This window comes from Vulpes vulpes, chromosome 4 (assembly GCF_048418805.1).
Source record: "Vulpes vulpes isolate BD-2025 chromosome 4, VulVul3, whole genome shotgun sequence".
Classification (NCBI taxonomy): domain Eukaryota; kingdom Metazoa; phylum Chordata; class Mammalia; order Carnivora; family Canidae; genus Vulpes; species Vulpes vulpes.
The window spans coordinates 76036658-76056974 of NC_132783.1; the positions used below are offsets into that span (position 1 = coordinate 76036658).

The 20317-nt window shown below is 34.0% G+C and overlaps 1 pseudogene; it reads left to right on the plus strand.

Annotated features, from left to right (window-relative positions):
- The first annotated feature begins 1129 nt into the window (after positions 1 to 1129).
- LOC112931094 (U4 spliceosomal RNA) lies at positions 1130 to 1286 on the plus strand (annotated as a pseudogene).
- The last annotated feature ends 19031 nt before the right edge of the window (positions 1287 to 20317 follow it).

Consider the following 20317-nt stretch of genomic DNA (forward strand, 5'->3'; position numbering starts at 1 on the left):
AAGCCTCCTCAAACAATAAATAATAGCATTGAAGTTTTTGTAAAATTTTACTTTTCTTTTTTTTTAATATTTACTTTTTTAAAGATTTTACTTATTTATTCAGGAGACACAGAGAGAGAGAGGCAGAGACACAGGCAGAGAGAGAAACAGGCTCCATGCAGGAAGCCTGACATGGGATTTGATCCCGAACCTCCAGGATCACGCCTAGGGCTGAAGGTGATGTTAAACTTGCTGAGCCACCTGGGCTGCCCTATTTTCACTTTTCTTAAATATTTTTTCCCTCATATTTCCCCAGCCTTTTCTTTCCACCAACCAAAATATGCAACAAAATATGTCATGTTATTCTTAGTAGAAATATTACTATCAGTAAAACTTTGAGATACAATTAAACTTTTCAATTATTCTTTTTTAAACTTTTCAATTATTCTAATTAAAGTAAATACTTATATTTATTTGAAATGGTTATAAAATATTTCTAGGAAAGAAGATTATTATTTACTTCAATTAATTTCATAGAGTATTTTACTTAAGTAGTTTATTTAAGTACTTGCTAATACTCTCTTCTGAAAAGTTATCTTTTTTTGCAAGCACATTTTACCTCAATCAGTTTCAAAATAAAGTGTTATTTTCCAAAAAGTACTAGAAGATATTTTCAAAGGACTAAGAATCAACTGATTTTTACTACACTTCTATATAGCAAACTTAATAATAAAACATTGTTATTAGAACTAACATAGTCAATTATAAGGTGCACTAAAACAAGAAAAACTCAAAACACTGAGAAGACAGGAGGTCCTAAATAAATTATGATTGTTATTGATTATGAGATATGTCAGTATCTATTTAATACAATATAACAATTAAAAATGTGAATCTTGGGGATCCCTGGGTGGCTCAGCAGTTTGGCACCTGCTTTCAGCCCAGGGCATGATCCTAGAGTCCTGGGATCGAGTCCCACGTCAGTCTCCCTGCATGGAGCCTGCTTCTCCTATGTCTGTGTCTCTGCCTCTCTCTATGTCTCTAATGAATAAATGAATAAGATATTTAAAAAAATGTGAATCTTAGAACAATGGTATTAAGAAATACGACGTAGATTTTTTTCGCAGACATTTTAAAAGAGCTCATCTCAAGCTTTGCACAGTGGCAGTAATCATAGCCAGTGAGGTTTATCTGAGGCATGATTATTGCTAACTGAAAACTAAAAGAACTCAACTCACTAGAAACACAAAACAGCCACAAATGCTACCACACATGTAATTTTAAATTTCCTAGTCACCATTTAAAAAAAAAGAAAAAAATGGATGAAATTAATTTTAACAATATATTTTATTTAGCTCAGTGTATCCAAAATATTATCTTAAAATGCATTCTTTGTAAAAAAAAAAGTAATGAGATATTTTAAACTTTTAAAATGTGATTTGTAGTTTACATTACAATATATTTCAATTGGCACTACCCATATTTCAAGTGCTTAATAGCCACGTGTGGCTAGTAGCTAACCTATTGAATAGCAGAAATGTAGATTATTTCCATCATCATAGAATGTACCATGGGGCAATACTGGCATGAGGAGGCAATGAAAATCAGATAGACATTAGTAGTGAAATATGATAAATGGTGCACACAATACAGGCAACAAACCCAACCTTGGTTGATAATATTCCTAGAAGTGACATACCTGCATTTTCCATACATGGTAATATACACAGAAAACCACTGATTAATTTGGGTTTTGTTATTTATATTCATTGATATAGAAATTTTTCCTTCAGTTGATTATTAACGATGAAAATGTATGATTATGAATCTAATGTCCTAAGCAAGTTATGGGCAAACTTATGTCAGCGCTTCAAAGATGGTTTCATTCAAAATGTGTAAAGAAAATCAGTTCTTATGTGAGGGTTTATCCTTAATATTAGCCTGATACATTGTGTCAAAATTAGTATATTTGGGACTTTTTGTAGTATATGTTTGTGAATATAGGTGTGCATGTGTGTGTGTTTAAGCTCTAACAAACAGATCCCAGAAACCAGTCATAGAAGTAAAAACAAAGTGAGAATGTGTGATTCTAACAGACCACTAAACCCAACAACACTGGCTAAACTGATTTCTACATTGTCTTCATTTATTTATTATTTTTAGTTTATTTAAATTCAATTAATTAATTAACATGGTGTCTTTAAAATGTTCTTGTCTAAATGGCTTAGATAATTGCTAAATCATTTATTCCTGTTCTTTATTAAAGCAATATGCTTAAATGGAGGCTGACATACCTCCCTCATATTCCTCTTGTAAGAAAATTACTATTATAACACAAAACAATGAAAAAAATTTACTGAAATTTTTTTCTCATCCAAATTATGCCTGTCTCTAAATTTCAGAAACAAGTTAAATGTATATTCACAATCCTTACTCCCAGAATCTTGAGACATCGGAGCGGAATTGCTAAATAACTGTCAAGTAATTCTCTCTTCTGGAGTGTTCTCCCCCCACTCCTCCTGTAGGCAGGGAGATGGAAAAAATATGATTCAAAAAGAAAGAAATGAATAAAGAAGATAAGGAGAGAAAAATGCATGTGTGTGCATGCGTCTGTGTGCATATGTGTGAAACAGACAGAGATTGAGAGAGATCAGCATATGTTTTGAATGGGGTGGCCCTAGGGGTAGAAGTTTAAATGAATCTTGGCTTCCTTGATTCATTCCTTTAATCCTCAAGGTTTCAGCAGCTCCAACATGATGGCTGGACTCTTATTATTAGGTTACTCAAGAAAAAGACATTGGAGAAAGAAGGGTTTTATGGCTTTAGACTGAGTAAAAAGAATGCTACTGTCAGTTTTCTATCCAGCACTATTTCTAACTTATTTAACTTGTTACCATAGTCATTAATTTCTCATGTGTAACATGGCTATTTGCCTGAAGAAAAATACAAGGGTACTACATCATTGAATTTCTATCATCTATTATGGATGTAATATTTTCAAATAATTCCAGAAGGCTAGTTAAACATGACCTCCCTCAACTGAAGCAGCAGTGAGTATTTGTCATGACATTTCCCTTCCCATATGGAGTTTCCACAGCACCTCTTTAATGGATTTCATTCTTTTCCCTGTTCCTTTAATTAACTTTTCTCCTAGTTTTAAATAAAATTAATTGGCAGAGGTTGATGAAGGAAAAGATGAAAATACAACATAAAGGAAATGAGATGTTGACAGCAGTTTTAAACTCTTTTAAAATGTAATTAAAATATATGCAGAAAAATGCATAAAATCTAAGTGCACAACTGAGAATGTATTATATAGTAAGCATTCCTATAACCACTTTTAAGGTCAAGAAATAAAAATTGTTTTATGTTAAATGTACCTATAACCACTCTCAAGGTCAAGAAATAAAATGTTATGAGTAGCCTGAAAGTCCCATCTCAATCACAAACTGCTCTTTTTTTTCTAAAGGCAACACTATCCTCAATTTAAAGATAATCACCCTTTCACTTTGTAGTATTACTACCTAAGATACATACCTAAATGAAATAATTTGATTCTATTTTTGAGCATTATGTGAATGGAATTACACATTATGTATTAATTTAGGTCTGGTTTCCCTTGCTCAATATCATACTTAAGAGATTATATTATTGTGTATATCTGTAGTTCTATTTTCTTTTGATTGTTGTAAAATATTTTCGGGATATGCATATACTGCAATTTATATATCAGTTTTCCTACTAATGGGCATTTGGGTAATTTCAAGTTTAGGGATTTTATGATCAATGCTGCTATGAATATTCTTGCACATGTCTCTGAGTTCACATATGAATACATTGCTGCTGTTATATATATATACCTAGGAGGAGAATTGCTGAGTTTTGCATGTCTTTAAATTGCTAAATAATATCAAACTGCTTTCCAAAGCAGTTTTATACATTTACATTCCCTCAAAGTAATGGTTGAGTTTCTCTACATTCACACTAACACCTGGAATTTAATTTTATCCCTTCTTTTGGGTACAATTTGTTGGACCTTTAAGTTGCTTTTCCTTGATGACTAAAGAAATCGAACTGCTTTTCAATTGTTGATTACACATTCAAATTTTTTCTTTATTCAAATGTCTTGCATTTTGGGAGGGTCTGCTTATATTCTTCTTATTAATTTGTAATTCTTTATATTTTTTTGGTTATAAGTCTTTATTTGTAAGATATTTCAAATATGTTTTCTGACTTTAGCTCACTTTACTGTGATCAAATTTTATGACCAAATGTTGATTTTGATGAATTTTATGATTAGTGATTTTTGGGTTGTTTAGAATATTGATATACCTTGAAGTAATAAATATTAACTTTCCATATTAACTTTCAGGCCCTTAAGTGTTTTGTTTTTTGTATTTTGTTCTATGTCCACATGGAAATTATTTTTGAATCATGTGAGTTGGGGTTCAACTTCCTTTTTTTTCAGATAAGGACACCCAATTGTCTCATTATATGTACTAAAAAGATTGTGATTTTCCACTTCTCAGTGATGTTCTCATTCTGTTAAATTAGATGTCTGTATGGTCTCTTTTAGGTATCTGAATTTGATTTCATTGGCCTATCTGTCTTTCCAACCAAGACTAACCACACTAAGCTAAATACTGTACTTTATATGGAAGAACTGTATCTGTAGAACAAATCTTGCCATGTTTTTCTTCCTCAAGGGAATCTTTTTGACCTCAATTTTTATAAATAATCTTGATAAGGTTTTAAAAATCTATTATAATTTGAACTATAATATTAATTTTGATGAAACTGACATCTTTTAAAAATAAGACTTCCAGGGCAGCCTGAGTGGCTCAGCGGTTTAGTGTCACCTTCACCCAGGGCCTGATATTGGAGCCACCGGATCGAGTCCCATGTTGGGCTCCCTGCATGGAGCCTGCTTCTCCCTCCACCTGCGTCTCTACCTCTCTCTCTCATTAATAAATAAAATCTAAAAAAATAAAAATAAAAATAAAAATAAGACTTCCAAATCTGGACATAGCATTGCTCTTCATAAACTTACTTTTAAATTTCTCTAAATAGTATCTCATAGTTTGTCCAAAGAGATGGTATGTTACTTTCATTTGATTAATTCCTAGATATTTTGTATTTGAAATTTTAACTGTTCTTTTTAATATTTAATTTTCAAGTTTGTTATTGCAGTAGACTAATACAATGCATGTTTCTTTACTTTTATCTATGATTTATAAAGTCATATTAATTTGAAACTTACTATATGTATTCTTTTGAATTTTGTACAAAGTCAGTCATGTTATTTTGCAAAGTGAAATTTTGTTTCTTCCTTTTCAATATCTGTAGCCTTCCCCTGACTCACTTCACTATCTACAACCTTCAACATTGTATAGAAAACATAAAACTAAAAGACTAGCAGAATACTGAAGGCTTTATTACCTAAGTACAGACCAAGAATTGTCCGTTTGCCTTAGCTTCAATTTACATGTTGTTACATTTTTCTAACTCACTTGAAATTCCAAGTGAAAGTACAAAGAGAAATATGTGACTGATCTCAGATTGAGGATTTGCAAAAAGGGGCTGATAAAGACTGTGGAGGGGGTGCTTTGGATGGTCTGCATGGACTGCTGGCTCCACAGCAAAGCAAGTGTTCTCATTCCGAAGAACACAGGCTGACTAAAATAAGGAAAGATGTAGAGCAGGTTTTAATGGTGATGAATGTTAATTCTAGATTGAAAAGTTTTGAAGGAGGTGGGTTGTGAATGGAGAGTATATATTATGAAGAAGAACACTTCTGAATAATTCATGGTTAAGATAAAAATCTGAACTCAAATACTGAGATAGAGAAAGTGAAGGGACTCAATTTTTAGGAAGACTATCATTGTTGTTTTTCTGCTGGGCCACATTTGCTCATGTTCTGCATTTCACCTTGCATCTGAATAAACCAAAGAAGCTATATTCCCCCTCCAAGGGGAAAGCAAGAAAATTAATCATTCTCTAATTTGGTCCTAGGCCTCCAAACACCTGATGAAATTTGAGAAAAATTGGATCCCAAACATGTTTCTAGACATTAGCTTTGAACAAACCTTGGCTGATACTGGCATAAATACAGCCTGCCTTTGATGATTTATGAAATAACACTTATTGTTCACCTGTCACTTACCTTGTTTCAGACCCTACCCTGGATTCCTGAAGGAACACATACCCTAGACCCCTTTCCAAAGTAAACCCCTAACCACAGTGACACAAAGATGCACTTTCCCTTCCTTTCCTAGTCATCTTGACACACCATCTACTATACTCTATCACTTATGCTATTCAATAAACTTTGCTTTCATTTCTTCCTGGTTCATGTTTGATTTCTATACTTCTTGAAGCCAAGAACCCTCTTGGCTGGTCCTGCAAGACCTCTTCTGGGTCCTTAGACCTGGCCTGCCTATGTCAATATGAGCCAAATTCCCTGTGCATGATTAAATAATTTAGTCAATAATGATTTTATAATTAACCCTATTACTTAAAGAATAATTTTGCTTCTGGTGAAAAGTAGTATTCTGTAGATCAGTGTTCCCACTACAAACAACTAGAAAGCAAAATCACATTTAAAACAAATGCAACAAACCAAAATTATATAAAGATAAGGAAAATTGTACAAGAAACAGGATTTGAGAGACCAATATTCCAGAGTAAAACAGTCTTAGAAAGATGAGCCGCATTTATTTTTTTTAATTTTTTATTTTTTTTAATTTTATTTATTTATGATAGTCATACAGAGAGAAAGAGAGAGGCAGAGACACAGGCAGAGGGAGAAGCAGGCTCCATGCGCCGGGAGCCTGATGTGGGATTCGATCCCGGGTCTCCAGGATGCGCCCTGGGCCAAAGGCAGGCGCCAAACCGCTGCGCCACCCAGGGATCCCGATGAGCCGCATTTAGCTATATTTTTCCCCCCTCAGGAATTTTGGTAATGCTAGTTACAAGGTAATGGACTCAGATTCCAGGTAAGTAGTGTAGATGGAAGCTCACAGAGTAGGTAAGAGGCAGAAATATTAAAGGCCTAAGGAGACACAAAGAGATAGGAACAGAATACAGAGCTGACATTGTTATGGTTGTTATTACTTAAAAAAACAAACAAAAAGAAACAACTTAGTACCTTCAAGTAATTTATTTTGAAACTATTTTGTTTTGAATATGAGTTTACATATTTGAGGTTCAAGAGACCTTCAACTGGTGTTTTGAATATGAGTTTACATATTTGAGGTTCAAGAGACCTTCAACTGGCAACACCTGCTTAGAGTAACTAATGTGCTTGTGGTCAGTTTTCAGCTAAGCTACAGTCATCTGGTATTAGACTGGGCATCTTATATGTCTTGATCTCATTGCAGTATACTCTATCACCTGAGAGTACAGCTGAATCTGGTGGCCAAAAACTTATACAAGTCCTTCTCTAGTGTCTTGGGGTAGTCATATTTCTTCCCAGATGAACCAAATGAAATTGTAAGGTGTTGTATAACCTACTGCTTTATTTCTGCCACACACTATTTGTTGAAGCAGTCATAGAGCACCCAGGACAAATGCTTCACTGTTCAATGGAATAAATACAAAGCCATTTGCAGAGATGCTATAAACCACCACAAACACTCTACCTAAATTTTCTTTAAGATATTTGCTGAATCAAAAAACAAAAAGATATTTGCTGAATCATAAAGTTATGCCAGGTAAGAGGCTAACAAAATATGCCTTTGTAAAAAATGAGATATGCTATCTCCAATGAGATCCAATGAACAACTCAATTGTATGAAGCTCTTCACCATTCAATATGGAAGAAAAAAAAGTAATTAAGGGGGATTAAATTTGTGGTTATGTGCAGATGAAATTATTGGTAGGATAGAATAACATTTCTAATGATATAGATAAAATATTTTATTTAATAAGTAAATGTAGTTAGATAACTGGATGAAAGGCAAATATAAAATCAACTGTCTTTTGTGTATCAATAATAAATGAGAAATAACTAGTTCAAAAAACATAAATAAAATCAACCCAAAAGGTTGATTTTAGTAACATCATTGAAAAAAAAAAAGACTTAGATAAATAAAGGAACATACCATGTGCCTTTGACTGGGAGACTCAATATTTTTAGGATATGAATTTTCCCCAGTTGATCTAGATATTTCAAAACAATCACTATCCAAAAAATACTGGAGATAATTTTAAAGAAGAATAGAGCTGGAGGACATCACTACCAGATATCAAAAGTTATTACACATTGGTAATAATTAGGAAAATATAGTATGTTTGCAAGGACAGAGAAATAGATTAACAAAACAGACCAATGTGTCTAGAAACGGACCCATATATTCAGGCACTTTGAAAAACTTGACATGGTAGTACATTGAAAAAACACATCTTTTCAATGACTGATGTATGGTCATTTGGATATTAGTATGGGACAAAAAATAAATCTTGGCCTTTACCATAAGCCACATGCATATAAAAAATCAATTTCTAATTGATGTTAAATCTAAATGGGAAATGTAAAATGAATAAAACTACTAGGAGAAAGCATAGCATATATATATATACACACACACACACACACACACACACACACACATACACACCTATTGTATGTATATATATATACATATACATATATATACATAACTCATATGGTATGTATATACATGTGTGTATGTATGTGTATATATATGTATATACACACACACACACACACACACGCCACATCTTCCTTATCCGTTCATCAGTTGATAGACATTTGGGCTCTTTCCATAATTTGACTATTGTTGAAAATTTTTCTATAAACATTGAAGTGCGTGTATGCTTGTATCCCTTCATATCCGTGTTTTTGTATGCTTTGGGTAAATACTTAGTAGCACAATTGTTGGATTGTAGGGTAGTTCTATTTTTAACTTTCTGAGGAACCTCCATAGTGTTTTCCACAATGGCTGGAGCACTTTGCATTCCCACCAACAGTGTAAGAGGGTTCCCATTTCTCTGCATCCTTGCCAACATCTATTGTTTCCTGTGTTGTTAATTTTAGCCATCTGATAGATGTAAGGTGGTATCTCATTGTACTTTTGATTTATATTTCTCTGACGATGAGTGATGTTGAGCATTTCTTCATGTGTCCGTTGGTTATCTAGATGTCTTTGGAAAATGTCTATTCATGTCCTCTGCCCATTTTCTAATTGTATTTTTTGTTTTTTGGGTATTGAGTTTGTTTTTTTTTTTTAAATGTTTATTTATTTATGATAGTCACACACACAGAGAGAAAGAGAGAGAGAGAGAGAGAGGCAGAGACACAAGCAGAGGGAGAAGCAGGCTCCATGCACCGGGAACCCGACGTGGGATTCGATCCCGGGTGTCCAGGATCACGCCCTGGGCCAAAGGCAGGCGCCAAACCGCTGCGCCACCCAGGGATCCCTGGGTATTGAGTTTGATAAGTTCTTTATATATTTTGGATACTAACCCTTTATCAGATATGTCTTTTGCAAATGTCTCCTTCCATTCTGTAGGTTGCCTTTTAGTTTTGTTGATTATTTCATTTGGTGAACAGAGGCATTTTATTTTAATGAAGTCCTAATAGTTTCTTTTTGTTTTGTTTCCCTTGTCTCTGGTGACATATCTAGTAAGAAGTTGCCATGACCAATGTCAAAGAGATTACTGCCTATGGTCTCTTCTAGAATTTTGATGGTTTCCTGTCTCACATTTAGTTCTTTAATCATTTTGAATTTATTTTTGTGTATGGTGTATGAAAGTGGTCCTGTTTTATTCTTTTGCATGAAAAGGCAAAAGGCAGGATTAATAAGGTAAAAATCAAGCCACATATTTAGAGTAGTTGTTTACAATTCCTGTATTTAGCATAGCACTTGGTTATCTTAAAATTAACAAGAAAAGTCTAACAATCTAATATAATAAATGGACAAAGAATTCAAGTAGGCATTTCATAATAGAGAATATGCATTTCTTCCAGATAACTGAGTCATCCAGGGGCCCCCAAATTAGAATGCTAATATTAATGTTTGGCAAATATATAAAGTAATTTAAATTATCCTACAATTTTGGGGGGTATGTAAATACGAACAACAGATTTGTAACCATCTTTGACATTATCAACCACAGCCAAATATGTATGGAGACAATGACCCAGAAATTCCACTCCTGGGTATGTAATGAACAAACATGAACACTTACATTCACCAAAATGCACTTACAAAAATATTCATAGAAGCACTATATAATAATAAGTAGTAATAGTAACAAAGTAACAAAACCCTAAATGTGCATCAGCAGTAGAATGGATAAATAAGCAGTTGTATTTGGTGGTACAGAGGGAAATTTTATAAGACTGACAAGAATGAATTAAAAGTGCAAGGTTTTTTTTGTTGTTGTTGTTTGCTTGTTTTTGTTTTCCATTTTCTTTTATTAAGTAGGCTCCACAATTCTATGTTTGAACTCACAACCCTGAGATCAAGACCCGAGCTGAGATCAAGAGTCAGATGCTTAATCAACCAAGTCACCCAGGCACCCTCTAAAATTGTTGTTTTGTTTTGCTGATAATATATCACTTCTTGATCTAGGTGCTGCTTACATGGATTTGTTCATTTTGTGAAAATTCATCAATCTGCTCACTTGTGATTTGTAAACTTTTCTCATATGTTATATTTCATTAAAAAATATTCGCTTAGTATATAAGAAGCTTGAATCAGCCAATGGAATGAAACTCCTGCTTATTTTGCAATAGCTTTGATTAGTGTCAGTCTTGACTGATGAGGTAAAATAACCATGAGACTTGTGTGCTGAATGAATTTTCCACTACTATTTATGATCCATGACCTATGTAGCTTTGGAATTGGGTGAGCTAGGTGAGCACTCAGGCAGGTTCCTCATTACTTCATAAATGTCAGATTTATGGATTGTAGTACATTTTTTTCTTGCAAAACACTTTTTTTCTAATATGACTTCTAAGGCTCTAGTTCCTTCTTCCAAAATCTTCAACTCCTATTCAAATTGTCTTTGCTATATTTGTACACATATGGTCATAATGATGATGATAATAGTACCAGTAAGTAAAATAATAACAACGATACTACTAATAATTAAAAGTTAATATGATCCAGGTGCTGTTATAAGCAGTTTGCTATATTAATATCCTTAATCCTTACCTCAATCCCATTTGATACATATGATTATTTCTCTATTTCGCAGTTCAAGAAACAGTTACAGAAAGATTAAATAGCTTGCCCAAGTTAAAAAAGCTGGTAGATTGCAAAACTGGATTCGAATCCAGGCAGTCTGCCTCTAGATTCCAAACTCCTTAGCATTATGTTATACTGCTGTATGGGCACTTTGGACTCATTAGGACAGGCTGGACATCAGATGCTTATAGGCAATAAGGTTTAGTGAGTGTGGATAATATTTTCCCCACTTAACAGATTAGGAAATAAATATCAGACTATTTAAGTAATTTCTGCAGAACATGCACAGAACAAGGAAAAGAATCAGGATTGGAACCTAGGCTTTCAGACCTGGTCTGGAGCTTTCTCTACAAACTACAATAAAAATCTGGAGAAATTATTTCAGACTACCAAGAAAAATTAGGCAAAATTTGAAGCATTCATCTAAGATCTCAACTTGGGGTCATGGAAACATTCTGGACTTGTTCCTATGTTCTCCCCAGCTTTCCCCACTCCAAAATAAAGGTTGGGACTTGAAGTTATTTAGATCATGAAAGTAAGTATACTATCTGCTTGCTTCTCCTATCTGTTGCCATCCCACCCAAATTGATCTTCTTCTTGTGCTGTATCCTTGTGATTTAAATTACAAAGACATTTCTTATAACCTTGAGAAAGGTTAACTGACTTATGAGGAAGGCTATAAAAAGCAGGGTCACTGCCACATTGCCCTCATCCATGTGTCAACAGATGTCAGCTAGAGCAGGACCATGCTCCTGACCACTCTCCTCTGCTATTTCTCAGGTGATGGTGAGGGCTGAACATCTTTTGTGCTGAGGCAAAAAAAGACTTGCTCATTAGAGCGGTGGGGGAGTCCCCTGGGTGTAGTAAATGTCTTCATACATTTTCCTTGAGTACAGCGGAGCATTATTCAGAATGGATGCTCTTGATGCATGTAGCATGACTGACAGTTTTATGCTCCTCTTTTTATGGATCCACAAAGTCATATAAATAAATATTCTATTAGATGCCAGGAATCCCTGGATAGCTATTGGGTGTGGTCCTATGAGTCTTTGCAAATTCCTCCACATCTGTGTAAGAAAGCTCACTATTTTTGAATCATTCAGGCAAAAGGAAGAGTAACTCTAATTTGCTTTTTAAAAATTTGTTTTCTGGGCAGCCCAGGTGGCTCCGCAGTTTACTGCCACCTTCGGTCCAGGTCGTGATCCTGGAGACCTGTGATCGAGTCTGTGTCGGGCTCCCTACGTGGAGCCTGCTCTCTCTCCTCTATCTCCTCTCTGTGTTTCTCATGAATAAATAAATAAATAAAAATCTTAAACAAATTTTTTTGTTTTCTTTTCCTTTCTCTTCCTTCCTCCTTTCCCCCTCTTTTCCTTCTTTCCTACACTTACTGTAACATAGTGCATGAAGCTAAAACACATCTTTTGAATATGAAACAAGGGAGTGAAAATACTTTTTCCTACTAAAAATAATTATAAAGAAAATGTTTAAGAAATATAACTAAAGGTAAAAGTTTAATCAATAAAGACCTTAAATTAAAACAGAAACAACAAAGCTAACTTTGTATACTTAAGCATTTTATGGTTTTTACACAATTTACAGGTGAAATTAATTTTCTGAAATGTGGTTCATTAACATTTTTATTGTTTGTCATATTTTAAATAATATTGTTATGTACCATTGGATAAAATTAATAGTGCATTAAAATGGTCTCATCTTAAATCAGGGACAGTTTGCTGTAACTAGAATTTTCAACTCTCTAATGATTTTTTTTCTCTGCTATGAAGAGAAAAAAACTTCTATATTAAAATGATGTACGAGGGCAAAAGGAAATTTATGATCTAAACTTGCTGCAAATCATTTGTATTGATCTGTTTTGTTTCCATTCTGCTGAAGCTAATGGAAATCATTTGTCACCTGACTTGTCCCAGCTGATTTGAAAAAAAAAAAACACTGTACCATTTATCAGACCAGCTGAAGGTCTGCTACAAGTGTGCTTATGTCTGCAATCACCAAATACATTCAATTTCTAGGGAAGTAGTGAATATTAGGTTGCATTGCTCAGAGGCTTAAAAATAAATTAAATCTAGATATGAACATATATATATATACATAATACATTCTAATAAAGCAGTAAATAGGGAAAATGTACTAGCTAGTAGAGTACTTATAAGTAATATTTTAATAGTTTTGTATTTCGAGAGCTAAAATTAAGATATAATTATTTGATATTAACTATGGTAACATTATATACTTGGAAGTGGAAGTTAACATACCATTAGAGCAATGCATTTAAGGAAATAAACTTCTTTTCCTGACCCATAAATTCTGAGTTCGACTCTTATCTTTAAAGAACATTTTTGGGTGACTCAAATGTAAACTTTTAAATCTTATAATTTTGTACATTTACTTACATGAAAAGAAAACTTCAGGTATGTATCTGTTTTTGTATTGATAACAGTTGGCTTTGAGAAGCCAATTATATTTGTATAATTTTCAAATTCTCATAAGATATGTCATCTCTCTACCTAGTCCTTACCCTTCAGCTGAAGGTGAGAGGAGATTGGTCTCACAAATCTTTCATGACATTCTTTCAAACTGTTAAAAAGCAGGAGTCATTGTATGAAAGATTATTTAAACTTTGTCATTATGATATTTCATGGTACCAAATTATCTTATAGTAGGACAATTTTACCTATGAGTTCAAGTCATGTAAAGCCGGACTGTAGAATCCAGACAGAGACCAAGGGAATTTCCAGAATTGCATTGTTGCTTTAATACACATAATACACATTCCTATTTATTTTCTAACGCATTACTTTTTTCCCCACTATTTCCTCATTTCTTCCCTGTTACTTGAATAGTATAATTTGTTTGAGCACAGAGTCACAGAATAGATATTTATGTCTTAAAATTTATGATGCTGAGAGCATAATTCATTCACTCATCCACTCTTTACATTCAATAAATGTTTTTCAAATACTTCTAGGAAATAGGAACTCTGACAGATTTGAAGATACAATGGTGTGGAAAAAGGAGAAACTGCCTATATAGTTTAAGAATTCAGATTTGAGCAAATATGAGAATGTAATTAATTTTAGAAGTTTTCCTAGCCTGATGACAAGTTCATGATATAAGGCATCTTAGTAAGAAAAAAGAACAATAAACTAGCTTAGGCTGGTCTTGAAATTTGGTCCTGTTAGTCATCTAATTATTTTGGTCTAAATTCTTGTATAAGTTGACTTTTTTTTTTCTTTTCCTTTTCTGTTTTGTTTTGAGCATATAGAAAATTGTGAGCCCTTGAGAACAGTTTAAAGTTTTGCATCTTAAAATCTGTTAGATGTTCAATTCATATTTGTTGAACACATGAACGAATGAATTAATGAATGCTACCATTCCCCCCTCAAACTTAGCATTTCTTTGCATTTTAAAATTACAGGGGGAAAATCAACAATATTTACAAAATTGTGCAGTTATGCTAAGTAAAGCTTAAAATTCATATTAATTATTTGATAACTTTTTTGGATACTGAGGTCCTATTTCTCATCACTCCAGTCCAACCTATAAACATCAGATTAGAACTACCAGTATCTTAGTCTAAAATTATGCATTTATTCACTCATTTATTCTTTTTAAAAAGTTATTAAATTTTGTTTTTGTTTTTTTCTTTAAGGTTTATTCATTTACCTGAGAAAGAAAGAGCAAATGGAGGGAGAGGTAGGGGGAGGGGCAGAGAGAGGGCAGAGAGAACCCTCAGGCAGACTGCCTATTGAGCATGGAGCCACTCTGAGGCTTGATCCCAGGACTCTGAGATCATGACCAGAGCTGAAATACAGAGTCTGCTGCTTAGTCCACTAAGCCACCTATGCACTCCTTAAATTATTATTTTAAACCTCCACACTTTCTAGTTGCACCAGGTACCTGAGTTGGACAAGTCAGGGCAGTGAGGCCACACATCTCACCTTGATGCCACAGGGGTCAGGTGACCCCTCAGGGCACAAGGCTCCATGCTGCCTGCCCATAAGGGAGGTCACTTGGGTGCTTCCACAGTCCCTTCTACCACTGGTACCATTCACCCATCCCTTCCTCAAAAGCCTCAGGGGTGGTTGATCCCCTCTTGCTTCCATACCCCAACCATCCTTTCCACCCTGTGCCTCCTTGAACCCTTGATCCAGGCCCCCATCACCATAGGGGGCAGAGGTGGGGTCTGTGGTAGGAAGTGGAACAAGAGTTGGCAGGGTGCATGGGGAGGGATGGCAGAGATGGAGACTGCCAGACTAGGCCCAGGCCTGGAGAGCAGATAAATTTTTGTTTGAATTCTGGTTAGATGACATACAGTGTAATATCTGTTTCAGGTATATAATATAGTGGCACAACAATTCCATACAATACACTGTGCTCATCACAAGTGTACTCCTTAATCCCCATCACCTGTTTCATCCATCCCCCCATCCACCTCCCCTCTGGTAACCATCAATTTGTTCCCTATGATTGAGAGTCTGTTTCTTGGTTCTCTGTCTTTTTTTCCCTTTGTTCTTTTGGTTTTTGTTTTTTAAATTCCATATGTGAGTGAAATCATGCAGTATTTGTCTTTCTCTGACTGACTTATTTCACTCAGCATTATACTCTCTAGTGCCATCCATGTCATGGTAAATGGCAAGATTTCATTCTTTTTTTTATAGCTAAATAAAAATATTCCATTGTACATATATACTACTTCCTCTTTATCATTTCATCTATTAATGAACACTAGCTGTTTCCATTTCTTGGCTATTGTAAATAATAGCCAATACACATAGGGGTGCATGTGTTTCTTTGAATTAGTGTTTTGTATTCTTTGGGTAAATACCCAGTAGTGCAATTACTGTATCATCGTTTTCTTTTTAACTTTTTTTTTAACTTTTTAACTTTTTGAGGAACCTCCATACTGTTTTCCACAGTTGTTTCACCACTTTCCATTCCCGTGAGCAGATCAAGAGTTTTCCTTTTTCTTCATAACTTCACCAACACCTGTTGTTTCTTGTGTCATTGATTTTAGTCATTCTGACAGGTGTCAGATGGTATTTCCTTGTAGTTCTGATTTTCACTCTACTGATGATACATGGTGGTTAGCATTTTTTCACATGTCTGTTAGCCATCTATATGTCTACTTCGGAGAAATATCTGTGAATGTCTTCTGCCCATATTTTATTGCATAAATTCTTTATACATTTTAGATACTAATCCTTTATCAGATATGTTATTTGCAAATATCCCTTCCCATTTAGTAAGTTGTCTTTTAGTTTTGTTGATTGTTTCCTTCACTATGCAGAAGCTTTTTTCTTTGCATGTATTCCCAATAGTTTATTTTTTATTTTGTTTCACTTGCTTCAGGAGACATATCTAGTAAGAAGTTGCTATGGCTGATGTCAAAGAAATGACCTCCTGTGTGTTCTCTTCTAGAATTTTTATGGTTTCTGATATCACATTTAGGTCTTTAATCCATTTTCAATTTATTTTTGTGTATGGTTTAAGAAAGTGGTCCAGTTTCATTCTTTTGCATTTTGCTGTTCTGTTTTCCCAACACCATTTGTTGAAGAGACTTTTGTTTCCCATTGGATATTCATTCCTGCTTTGTCAAAGATTAATTAACTATGTAATTGTGCATTTATTTCTAGATTTTCACTTCTGTTCTATTGATCTGTGTGTCTATTTTTGTCCCAGTACCATACTGTTTTGATTGGTACAACTTTGTAATGTAACTTGAAGTCCAGAATTGTAATGCCTACAGTTTTCTTTTCTTTTCCAGGACAGCTCTCACTACTCAGGGGTTTGTTTGTTTGTTTGTTTGTTTTTTGGGTTTTTTTTTTTTGTGGGTCCAAACAAAGTTTGGGAGTATTTGTTCTAGTTCTGAAAAATACCAGTGGTATTGTGCTATGAATTGTATTAAATGTGTAGATTACTTTGGGTAGCAATATTACCCAAGGCATATTAACAATATTTGTTCTTCCAATCCATAAACATGGAATATCTTTCCACTTCTTTGCATCATCTCAAATTCTTTTATCAGTGTTTTATAGTTTTCAGAGTATAGGCCTTTCACCTTTTGGTTAGGTTTGGTCCTCAGTATCTTATAGTTTTTGGTGCAATTATAAATGGGATTAATTCCTTGATTTCTCTTTCTACTGCTTCATTATTGGTGTATAAAAATGCAACAGATTTCTGTACATTGATTTTGAATTCTGTGACTTGAGTAAATTCATTTATTAGTTCTAGCCAATTTTTTTGATGAAATCTTTTGGGTTTTCTACATATAATATCGTGTCATCTACAAATAGTGAAAGTTTTACTTCTTCCCTACTGATGTGGATGCCTTTTATATATTTTTGTTGTGTGATTGCTGTGGCTAAGCTTTCCAGTACTGTGATGAATAAATATGGTAAGAGTGGACATCCTTGTCCTTTTCCTGACTGAGGGGAGTAGCTCTTTGTTTTTCCCCATTAACCATGATGTTAGCTGTGGGTTTTTCATATATGGCCTTTGTTATGTTGAGATATGTTTCCTATATTTTTTGAGGGCTTTTAGCATAAAAGGATGTTGTACTTTGTTAAACACTTTTTCTGTGTCTATTGGACACAGTCATGTATAGGAAAAATATATATATATATATACACAATGACATAATGTGTCACTTTTTAATAAAGTTATAAAAAATTATTTGCTTATAGAGAAAAGGAAGCAAATAAAACTCCAGAAAAACTTTGTACAGGAAAAGGGAGAGAAATTGTTAGAAAAAAGACATAGAAGTTATAAAGACATAGAAAAATATGGGATATTCAACTTAATATGAAAAATTCAGTTCAGTAGAAGAGGTATTTTGTAGTCAGATGTTGAAGGACACTTAAAAAATGCCAGCTAAGAAATCTCATATTTCTACTCAAGGGAACAGGATCACCAGAAGTTTTGAAAAGGAGGAAAAGAAAAAAAATCATTATTATGCAATTAATGAATAAAAAAGGATTATATGATTAAGTAACAATTTAGAAAGTAGAGAAAAAATGCAAAAACAAAATAACAATGACTATATGCATTTTACCACCAACCTAACACCTATAACAGAGAGATACTCTGTGCTAATATTTGGAGTATATGTTATTGCAGGATATGCTTCTAACAGGCAATTCCAACATATCACTCTTTTAGTATTGTGATACAGAATTATATACATGCTCTTTAACCTATAACTGCAATTGATAATGTATTTCTATACTTATTGACATGGAAAGATATCTTAATGCCCATTAATGTTAAATTTGAAAAGCATATTTTACATGTAAAATGTTAAATGATTAGGGGTGTCTACATGGCTTGGTTGGTTGAGTGTCTGACTCGGTTTCAGCTGGGGTCATGATCTGTGGATCGAAGAATCAATCCCTGTGTCAGTCTCCACACTCGATGAGGAGTCTGTTGGAGATTCTGTTTTTTCCTCTCACTCTCTGACTCTGCCCCTACTCCCTACTAGTGTGAGCTCTCTCTCTGAAATAAATGAACCTTTAAGAAATGTTAAATGATTAGAAGATGTAGTCTCATGAAGAAAATACACATATAGTGAAGTTATAGTAAATAAATCAGTGTATTTAAATCATGTAGATAGGGACTCCTGAGTGGCTTGGCGGTTGAGTGTCTGTCTTTGGCTCAGGTCATGATCCCAGAGTCCTAGGATCGAGTCCCACATTGGACTCCCAGCATGGAGCCTGCTTCTCCCTCTGCCTATGCCTCTGTGTCTCTCATGAATAAATAAATAAAATCTTTAAAAAAATCATGTACATAGATCAATGATAGATAACTTATAACTAAGAATTAATAAATGTATGCACCCAGATATAAAGACATGGCATGGAATGTGGAGTGGGTAGAGATTATTTAGAAAAAGCTACTGAGACAAGTGGGTACCTATCAGGAAAAAAGGTAAAGTTTATACATACCTTACACAAAAGTAACTTCAATAAACTATCAATAAACTATCACAAATGTAAAACTTTTAAGTAATGACCACTCATAAGAAATAGAGTATTACCATTGTTCAAGAAGTTTCCTTTGTGTCCAATTCCTGACATTATATTTTTCAGGAGTAACTAGCATTCTAATCTCTTCAGCATAAATTAATTTTGTCTGTTTTTATCTTTATATAAAAAGAATCAAAGAATCATACACATGTACAATTTTTTGGCTGACTCTTCTATGAACGTGAAAATCACCATATTGTTATGAATAGTTGTAGATTGTTCACTATAATTTCTGAATGATATCCATTATGTGACTACCACAGAATACATTCATTCTCCTATTGGTATTTAATGTCCTACCTTTCCTATCCACTGCTTTAATGTCATGTTTTGCTCTACACCAATGGCATGACCTTAAGATAGTTTCTATCAAAGCTTTATGCTCTAGAATTTACCGTTTACTTGCTGATCTCTGAATCACTCCTTATGCAGAGAGAATATACTTTCTTATTTTGGTGTTTCTTTCTGGCAGCTGGATCACAAAGACAAATAGCTAAGGATCCTGCAAATACCAGCCTTTTTGATTTAACAGTCTTATCTTTTTCAGTCCTCAAGTGCTCAGATATAGGAATTGTTAAAGCTACATGGAGGTGGGTTTTCACATAACTTACTGGAAAAGCCACTCCCGGGCAGCACTCAGTTCCTGCTACTGAGTCCAGGCTAACTTTCTAAATCAAGCACATTTTCTACATCATGTAAAACTTCCATACAACATATTCTAACTCCAACCAACCCTCAAACATCTTATTACATTTTTACCAGGAAAGGATATGGAAGAAAGGGAGTTGGTATGCATACATTTTCAGATATATTAAAACAGATATTTCCTTGCTGGAACTAGTAGAAGAATAAAATTACTCTGTTATCTAAGAGTTGTGAAGGAGAAATATTCTTCCTTAGATGTGCTCAAGAAATTTAAGATATTCCTAGGATTTGTACCAGGATAGAGACAGGGACATACATTGTCTCCAGAGTCCTGGAAGTATTAGAAGTACTTCTATACTTCTATTCATATAAAACTATTTTAATCATTCTTCTTCAAAAGTTGTTGTGCTCCCAATTTCATACAGATCCTCTAAG